This window comes from Lactuca virosa, chromosome 2 (genome assembly GCF_052849685.1).
Source record: "Lactuca virosa cultivar CGN04683 chromosome 2, Lactuca_virosa_CGN04683_v6, whole genome shotgun sequence".
Classification (NCBI taxonomy): Eukaryota; Viridiplantae; Streptophyta; class Magnoliopsida; order Asterales; family Asteraceae; genus Lactuca; species Lactuca virosa.
The window spans coordinates 280,360,139-280,370,208 of record NC_136427.1 but is presented as its reverse complement, the minus strand read 5'-3'; the positions used below and the strand labels follow the sequence as shown (position 1 = coordinate 280,370,208).

Below are 10,070 nucleotides of genomic sequence, written 5' to 3'. Positions count from 1 at the left end.
CTATGATTGTTGATCTGTTAGATCAGTTGACTGTTATATATGCAAGAGTATGATATTATGTGCACATGTTTGTTTGATTGTGGGTTGGGTTGAGGCGGTCCTGCTTTGTGCTGAAGGCCAACATACTTAGGGCGGTCCGGATAGACTACAGGCCCAGGAGGGCATGTCAGTCAGACCGAAGGCCCGGCGAGCGGTCTGGATAGGCTGTAGGCCCTGAGAGGCGGTCCAGACGTGTCGAAGGCTCGGAGAGCGGTCTAGATAGGTTGAAGGCCTGCGAGGCGGTCCAGTCAGGCTGAAGGCTCATTGTGCATGCTGTTTGCTTATATGTTTATATGATATGGTTATGATTATATGACGTTGGTATTTTGGGGGTAACTCACTAAGCCTTCGAGCTTACATTTATTGATTATTGTTTCAGGCACTTCAGATGATCGCGGGAAGGCGAAGGCGTGACTGTACACTTCCTCGATTTATGATTATTATTTTCTGGGAACTCTGATGTGATACTATTTTGAAAACGAATTGTAATAATTTAATGACTTTAAATGTTTTTAAAAGTTCAAATTTGGCATGATTTTTATGGATGTTACAGACTTTTCGTTCCGGTCTCTTCATTATAGCGAATATTTCATTATTGGAAATCAACATAGGAGGATCCTGAAGTCCTTGGGTAGAGACCGGTGAGGTGTTTTTCTTTAGTGCCTCAAAGGCTTTCTTGGGAGCTCCCCCTGGAGTGGAGGAAGGTTTTTAGAGGAAATGGGAGGAATGGGGGAGGAAGATATGGTCGATTGTGTAGACATGGTTTTCCGAAAGGTTTTGAACACCATGGCCCCACGGTGGGCACCAAATTGTTTTGGTCAAAAATTAATTAAGTAAAATCTAACCAAATTGTATGAGAGGCTGTGATGTTCATGGTAAATCAAGTAAGGAATGTTAATCAAAGTGACACAAGTGAGTTACAAGGTAAGCCCTTTATCCTTGATAGGATCTCTTACATAAAACTTTGGGAGGTGATAATGATCACCTGCCTTGATGATTTTATTGATGTAAAATCTTGAATGTAGAAATGAATGTGTAAATGTAAGTACAAGTATCGTGGATGAGCTAAGTGTATCCCTAGTGTGCTAGTTACATGTGCTATTTATAGTCTAATGCTAATAACAAGAAGTCCTATAATTCCAGGATCCTCCATAATTAGCATATCAACGTTATTTGACTTGGTATTCCGGGTCTTTTGCCTGGTTGAAATGACTCTCCGTTGAGAATGGGTCTTGTGTTGACTCATTATACACATGTGAGAAAAATAAAGAGAATATAGTCGTTACAAGTGTTAGAAATAGTAGTGGTAATAGTCAGGATCCCGGGATATTTTTAAGGATCCTGAGGCTTCAGAAATATTTGAGGATCCTGAATATGAGTCAAGGATCCTACCCCTAACACCTATGATTACATATAGTTATGCATTTGTTAGTGATCTGTCATTGGTGATGTAGAGTACAGTATGAGGTCTGATATGCGGTAGTGAGTCTTTTCACTATATTACCTATATGTGTATGCTAGACGAGCTGAGTCTTATTTGCCGATTGTTGTTGTGTGTATTATTGAGTTGCTGATAACTCCAGGACTACTGATAGTTCGCGGGGTTGCTGATAACCTATAGCGGTGTTGTAAGCCCATGTGACTGCTGATAGTCCTAAGGACTGCTAATAGTCCCAAGGTTGCTGATAACCCATAGTTGTTTATTATGTTCTGTTGTATGTGATATTTTGGGGGAACTTACTAAGTTTTAGATTACAATTATGAATTAAATGTTTTCCAGATACCATTGGTGATCGCAAGAAGGCAAAGGCGTGAGTGTAGACACTCATCAACAACATTGGAGATTTCGCATTTATTATATTACTCCGATTTTCAAACAATTGTATTTGGAACAAATGAGTTTTCCTACTTTGGTTTTATGGAAATGATGTTTTACCTTAATTAAAAATGAAAAAAAAAATTGTTTGTGAAAATGGGACGTTACAACTTTTTCATTGTTTTTTCATGGCTTCGGGTCTTAAAATTAATTTGCATAAAAGCAAATTGATTGGAGTTGGAGTTACCTCTTCTCAGGTTGCGGATGTTGCAAGATGTATAGGTTGCGCTTCAGATTCTCCCTCGTTTATTCATATTGGGGGTGTCGGTGGGACAAAATATGAACCACGTGAATTCTTGGTCCTCTATTTTAGATAGATTTCACAGTAGATTAGCGGGTTGGAAGGCCAAATGTATTTCATTTGGTTGTTGGCTTACTTTGATTAAGTTTGTTCTCGGTTTTATGGGTAGTTATTTGATGTCAGTGTTCCCTACCTTGATTACAATTCTTCGTTTTTTGGAGTCCTTGAGGGCTAGATTCTTTTGGGGTGCAGATTTGGATGAGAGACGGATGCAGTGGGTTAGCTGGGATAGAATTATGGCTTCCAAATAGGTTAGAGGCTTGGGATTGGGGAGTTTGTTTGCTTTTAATTGATCTATGATTTTTATATGGTGCTGCAGATTCTTTCATGGCTCAGAGTTGTTGTGGGTACCGGTTGTCAAAGCTATCTATGGTTCTGATGGTGTCTTTTCTCTTTTTCACCTCGTGGTTCTTGGTCGGGGCCTTGGAACATTGTTATTCGTATGCTTGCTAATCTCTGAGATTATGGATTGAACTTCTTAACTTATGTCCGATTAGGGTGGGGGATGGAGCTTCTAAGGATTTTTGGCATGAGAAATGGTTGGCTGAGGTGACCCTTACAATCTTTTTTCATAGGATATATGTGTTGGATCATCGTTTGGCTTCTGTCAGAGACTGTATCCTTTTAGAATGGGATCCGTTAACCTTCTTCGTGTTCCTAGGGGAGGGATTGAGCAGAGTCATTGGGATGATTTCGTGGAGTTGTTGCAAAACTTCCAGATACAGGCTAGACCTAATAGATTGGGCTGGCTTGGTGATATTTCTGATATGTTTTCTGTCTCTTCATCTCGTTCTATTATCGATTCCAGTATGCTTGTTATCAATGGTATGGAGACTAGGTGGAATAATTAGGTTCCTATCAAGATTAATATTCTTATTTGGAGGATCAGACTCTAGAGTATTCCAACTAGGGAGAGACTTTCCTATCGTGGGATAGAGGTGCATTCGATTATGTGTCATGTGTGTCACAGTGTTATGTAAACTACTGATCATCTTTTTTGTAGGTTATAAGGAGTTGACTGATATTTAGAGACGGGTTGCTATATGGTGGGACGTTCACCTCCTCAATCAATTTTCTATTATTTTTTTTAATTCTTGGTCTGACTCTGTGGTCTTGAGGGGTGGTCAATGTAAGACTTTTGATGCATTGGTTTTGTCTACATTTTTGGTTTCTTTGGAATTTTTGAAATTCCAATGATTTTGGAACGGTTTTTCCTAGGAAATCTCTTATTTTTTTATGAGGTTGTTGATGGAGCGTTTTTTTGGATTTCTAATAGGTGTAATAAACCTAAACTTGGTTGGAGTGTTTGACTTGGTAACCCTCCTTTAGCTTCTATTTTGGTGTTAGGTATTGTTTCTAGGTTCTTGCTAGTTTTCTAATAATGTCTTCCGCCGTTAAAAAAAATAAAAAAATAAAGTAATAAGAGACGAAATAATTGAATTTTTAAGTAGAGAAATTAAATATCCTCCACTACAAGAAAAATCCTAAAATCCTTATTAGTGACCAATTTTTAGTGACGACCAAAAATTTGGTCACTAATAATATCAATTAATGACCACAAATTTAGTGGTCACTGGATTTTGGTAATGCTACAAATACAGCGACTGATTTTATAATGGTCGTCACTCACCGGCCACTAAACGGTACAAATAAAACCAAAATATATTTTTAGCATCATAAAAGGTATTAGTGACTAAAAAGGTGGTCACTAAATTGAAGACTTAATGACCAAAAAAACTGGTAACTGAATTGAAGATTTAATGACCAAAAAGAATGGTCACTAGCTATTTTTATATGCATGGGCTCGAAAAAAGATAGCGGTCGTTGTCTATGAATTAAAGAAAAAAAATTAAAAGTTCCACACTACACATCTATTTTAACACCATACACAACTTTCCAAACACTTAAATATTATTATTATTATTATTATTATTATTATTATATAGAGTAAATTTATATAAAGATCCTACGGCTTTTAAAGCTTAAATAATTAATTTCAATAACTATTAATTAACTATAAACTATAAATACGTTGGACTCTCAAAAGTTCGAAACTACATAACCCATTTGCGGGTTGACCCGTCAAACCTTTTATTATATTAGCATTAACAAAAAATAGTTTCGTTATATTAAATCCCAATGGTAATGCGGTAAAGACCGTAATGTCCTTAGGCTTTGATTTGCAATTTGCCCTAAATCGAGGTTCCATTAATCGATACATAGCAACTAGCAAGCATACTGAACTCTATACGCCGATACTCTAGTAGGCGATAACCTTATACGCAACAACACCAGCGACTGTCAACGGCTCGACGTACCTCCTCCCGTCTGTCCACAACTCCACCGGCGTCGCTCCATCCTCTCCCGTCAACGTGAGATCCAGAGACGCCGATGCACGAGAAGATTTCCAACATCAAGTTAAGAAAAAAAGGAGCATCGCCACGCTTTGCGTCAGGTCAATTCAATATGTATTTACTGAATTAGCTTCATTCTGTTTTTTATTTTCGTTCAATTCAAGAGTGTAATTGTTCAATTGAGGTAAGATGAAATTGGGGCTTTGTGTTTAGACATTGAAGAATTTGTATCTGTTTTATACTTATGATTGTGTGATTGTTCTTCGTTTAGTTGGACTGTCGATTGGATGATGATCAGATAACATCTGATCTTATATTTTTGTCGTTTAGTTCTAGCCTTTTTACAGATTCAAAACTTTATGGACATCCAGCCATATGTAGGATTATTGAAGTGAATGGAGGCAAGGACTCTATAACGAACAACTCAATGGTAATCTCATACTTCTAAATACTTTCTTATGTAACTTATTATGCTCTGCTATTTTTTTCCGATTCATCCAAAAATCTTCAATTTTGAGACTCTCACACATTATGTTACCTCATTGACCTGTTCTACATCATGAAGCAATATTGAAAATACATTTTGTTATGAAGAAGATGCAGAGGAAGTAAATATAGAAAATTTTGAGCTCAACTCAGAGTATTCTGTAAAATCTGGACAGGTTTAAGCATGAACATTTGGTTTTCAACTTGTTATTACTATCCTTTAAGCCTTTGCATGTACTGAAGTTCCTATTATTGTCAATATATCAAATAATTATTCAATGTTAATTCCTGATGAAACTCTTTGCATTATCAGGGTGTATTTGGTGATTCTAAAAAGGATAAGTGGCAGGAAATGGGGCTGTCAAAAACGAAATCAACAGACATATGAAGTTGCAAGTGAAAATGTTTGGTAATATACTCCCTACCATGAATTAAGCATATGAATATGATTATCTTTGGTTATTTGGTTAACATGTTTTATTCAAACGTTATATAGGGTTTTGTATGCTAATGATATGGTTATCTTATTGTTTTTAAAATCATTTCTAGGAATTGTCCCAATGGAGTTGGTGGATGCCTTAACCATTAGTGCTGATTTAAGTAGGCTATTAAGTCAAACCTACATGTCATGCATGGACTTCTTAATGATGATGACATTGACCAATCGGATTCAGAATCTTCTCAAAAAGATGAATGATGGCATGATTGTACTAATTCAGAATCTTCTCAGGTTATGATTCGAGCATGAGAGTTTCAATCAAGTCTTGGAACCGAGTTTCCTAGCTTTGTAAAGATGATGGTTAGATCACAAGTTACCTATGGGTTTTGGATGGTATTTCCTCTTTCTTTAACTAATGAACAAAATAAGATAGCAATATTCATAACAATTTATAGTAAATAGTTACCATTGCTTGTTTGAGTTTGATTGTTTTTTTTAGGAATCTGTTGTCCCCATTGAAGACCATGAATTTGAAGAACGAGGTAATTCCATATTATTACATAACAAGGTAAAGAAAAATTCACCAGTGTCTGTTTTTCAAAAAAAATCAAGAAACTATCAAACTCTTTTTTAAGGATATTACATTTTTGGTCTGCGAGTATAGTCATTTTTGCATTTTTGGTCCTTGTAATTTTACAAAATCTAGTTTTAAGATGAATGATATGATGGGAATGTATTTTTTCGTATATTTGGTGATTACAATTGCAGGATATGACAGATCTAGTGGTAGATATGCTCAATCTTAGATAAAGGTTACTCAAGAAGCAGCACAAGGCAGTAATGAGACAAATTTTTGTATATTTTTTTTATGGTTAAGATGTTGAATCCATCTTCTTTGAATATATTGGATAATCCTACTTTGTATACTTTTTTAGTCATTTAAGTATTGTATACTCTGGGTTTTATTAAATTTGTGAACAATTTATGTTTATTATTTCATGAGATAAATTTTGATAACTGGATCATATTATATCTTTACCATTGACTAGTTTCATGCTAGTTACTTAAATTGGTTAAATATAAGAAAAAATAGCAACAAAAATTAGTGATGAGCTTTTTTCGTAACTAATTGGATAAATTAGTAATAACTTTTTATGGTCACTACTTGGATAAATCAGTGACGACTTTCTGTGGTTACTAATCGGATAAGACAGTGACGACTTTTTATGGTCACTAAGTGGATAAACAAGTGACGACTTTCAATGATCACTAATCGGATAAGACAGTGACAACTTTTTCTGGCCAGTAATTAGATAAAACAGTGACGACTTTTATTGATTAGTGACGACATTTAGTGACAAAACGGGTCGTCACAGATTCAATGACCAATATATTTTCGTCACTATTTAGTGACCGCGTTTATATTTCGTCACTAATCAGTTTTTGTGACGGACCTATAGTGACGAAAAGTGACAGACCAAAATTTGGTCACTAAATCGTTAGTGACGACTCTTTCTATTGTTAGTGACCATTTCGTTTTCGTCACTAATTGGCATTTTTTTTGTAGTGCTCCTACTTTCCTTTCTACATATATTCCTACCTATTTGAAATGATGAAAAGTGTATTCAAATATTATTAATCTTATCCAAATATGACACATGTCGCCATTTTATATGGATATAAATATAAATAGGAATAAAATATAGGAGAATATTTAATTTCTCTTTTAAGTATTGTAGAGGGGTGGGTAACAACTAAAAAAAAGATGAGAATGATAGAAAAGATGATCTTTTTTCTTTATTAAATAGTTATAGGGCCGCTAGTCTGCTAAAAATAAATAAATAAATAATAAAAACTACGTAACTAAAGATGAACTTTTTTTTTTATTAAATAGTTATAGCTAGGGCTGCGAGCAAAATTAGCCTCACTCGCCTTATTTGAAAAATAAGGGAGGGGAGGGGTGGGGAGGCTACATTAATTGAGTAACTCATGTTCGATCCTATGGAATAATATTTTTTTCAACAATGTTTTCCATTGTAATTTATTATTAATATTATCAATATATTTAAAAGATATAAAAAGTTAACGACAAATGAATGTCATGTTAAAACTTTTTATATTGATTTCTTACGCTTTTTTCATATTATTCATTTGAAATCAGCTATAATTGAATTTTTATGTCATATAGTATTAATTTTTCATGATAATTAAATCTTTGAAATCAGCTATAATTGAATTTTTATGTCATTGATTTCTTACGCTTTTTTCATATTATTCATTTGAAATCAGCTATAATTGAATTTTTATGTCATATAGTATTAATTTTTTATGATAATTAAATCTTTGAATTTTTTTAGGATACGCTCTTACGATAATGTTAAAAAAATAACTTCGAATATAATTGTAAAATATTTTGATATTTGTGGGGGCCTATTTTTTGTTTTTGCGCCCCGTCCCATATAAAATTTAGCGGTCCTATCATAGCTCCAAGCCTCCACGCCACCAACACTATATCAAATATTAATTAATAATTAATGTGTTTCATGGAACCAAACGTATCCCTATTAAACTCTCAAGAAACAACACTTCAAAGTTCAAACCCCTCCATATTTCTCTGTTGCTCCCTTTTGCAATGGCATTCTTAACAACAATTATGATTTTATTTACGATCTCATATATTTGTTTATGGTTAACAAAGTTGGTATTTGGGGGAGGGGAAACATGCTATATGATCGACTACGAATGCTACAAGGCAACGAAGGATACAAAGTTGGACACCGAACAGTGTACCAAGATTGCTTCACGCAACAAGAATCTGGGTATAGAAGATTACAGGTTTCTTGCAAAAACCATGGTTAGTTCAGGCCTTGGTGAAGAAACTTATGGTCCAAAAAGCATCATATTGGGTGAAGAAGAACACCCAAAACTTGTTGATTCTCTATCAGAATTAGAATCCGTGTTCTACGATACGCTGGATAGAATATTTGCCAGATCGAAAATTTCGCCATCTCAAGTTGATATACTTGTGGTGAATGTATCGCTACTCTCAACGGTGCCTTCTTTAACGTCTAGAATCATTCATCGTTACAATATGCGGTCCGATATTAAGTCGTTTAATCTCGTAGGAATGGGGTGTAGTGCGAGTCTAGTTGCTATCGATCTGGTGCAACACTTGTTCAAGACTCAGAAGAAGAAAATAGCCATTGTTGTGAGCACAGAAGCTATGTCAGCTCATTGGTATTGTGGGAGAGAAAGGTCCATGATGCTCTCTAACTGTCTTTTCCGGGTAGGAGGTTGTTCGATGCTGTTAACCAACGACAGGGCTCGCAAGAATCAGGCCATTTTGAAGCTCAAATGTATGGTTCGAACCCATTTGGCCTCGGATGACGAAGCCTACAACTGCTGCATGCAGGTTGAAGATGACGAAGGATATGAAGGCTTTCGTCTCAACAAAACGCTCACAAAAGTTGCTGCTCGAGCTTTGACGAAGAACCTACGAGTGCTTTTACCAAAAGTGCTTCCATTTTGGGAGATAATTCGTTATGTATTCCTGAAATCTCGTTCGAAAATCAATGTGAAAACTGGAATCGAACACTTCTGCATACACCCAGGAGGGAGAGCTGTGATTGATGACGTGGGTGCAAGTCTAGGGCTAAGCGAGTATGACCTTGAACCAGCCCGAATGGCGCTGCATCGTTTTGGGAACACTTCGTCTGGTGGGCTCTGGTATGTTCTAGGGTACATGGAGGCCAAGAAAAGGTTGAAGAAAGGTGACAGAATCTTGATGATTAGCTTGGGTGCAGGTTTCAAATCCAACACCTGTGTGTGGGAGGTCACCAGAGATTTGGATCGAACAAATGTTTGGAAAGATATTATCGAAAACTACCCTCCAAAGAAGACCATAAACCCTTATATTGCTAAGTACGCATGGATTCATGATAAAGATATGGATTTTGTGACAACTGATGATATAAAGATGATGCTAATTGGTTCGGCTGCGTAGAGCATTATTTTTCAAATATTCATCGCATCGCATGTTGCTTCCATTTATCAACGATAGATGCTCATTGATAAAGCTTATTTTTCATCACGAATAAGAGACAATGATGAGTCGTTGTCGACATGTCCAAGTTAAGTGATTAGGTTTCTAGTTATTTGAACATTTAGATGTTTGATAAACTGTCTACATGAAAATTATGCGTATTTTAATATATTGGTTTAAAAAATAAATGCATACTGCTTATGTAGGTCTATATAATCGTTCATTCTATTCCTGATGGGTTGAAATTCATACAAATTTTGTAATCTTTTTTCTCTCTAGAAGTGCTCCTTTGTTCGGTAGTAATAGGTAATTAACTAGACAGTTCTAGAAAAAACAAAATAAAAAAACCAACTCATAGTCAGGGCATTATATATATATATATATATATATATATATATATATATATATATATATATATATATATATATATAAAAGTGGAGGCTAGTCCACTTGGTTAACAAGGCGGTTTCTAATCTAACAACTAACTAGGAGGTCTTAGGTTCAATCCCAGACACATGAGATATTTAAATTAT

The 10,070-nt window shown here is 35.3% G+C and overlaps 1 long non-coding RNA gene and 1 pseudogene across 2 annotated transcripts; both read left to right on the top strand.

The window, feature by feature from the left end:
* The first annotated feature begins 4,362 nt into the window (after window positions 1-4,362).
* Window positions 4,363-6,489, top strand: LOC145161204 (uncharacterized). 2 transcript variants are annotated; one of them, XR_013738410.1, is made up of 4 exons: window positions 4,363-4,671; window positions 4,901-5,465; window positions 5,606-5,888; window positions 5,995-6,489. It is a non-coding gene; the product is annotated as an uncharacterized LOC145161204 (long non-coding RNA). The 2 variants fall into 2 exon arrangements; XR_013738409.1 differs by having other exon boundaries at window positions 4,363-5,000; window positions 5,370-5,465.
* Window positions 6,490-8,068: 1,579 nt separating this feature from the next.
* On the top strand, window positions 8,069-9,725 carry LOC145161203 (3-ketoacyl-CoA synthase 19 pseudogene; annotated as a pseudogene).
* The last annotated feature ends 345 nt before the right edge of the window (window positions 9,726-10,070 follow it).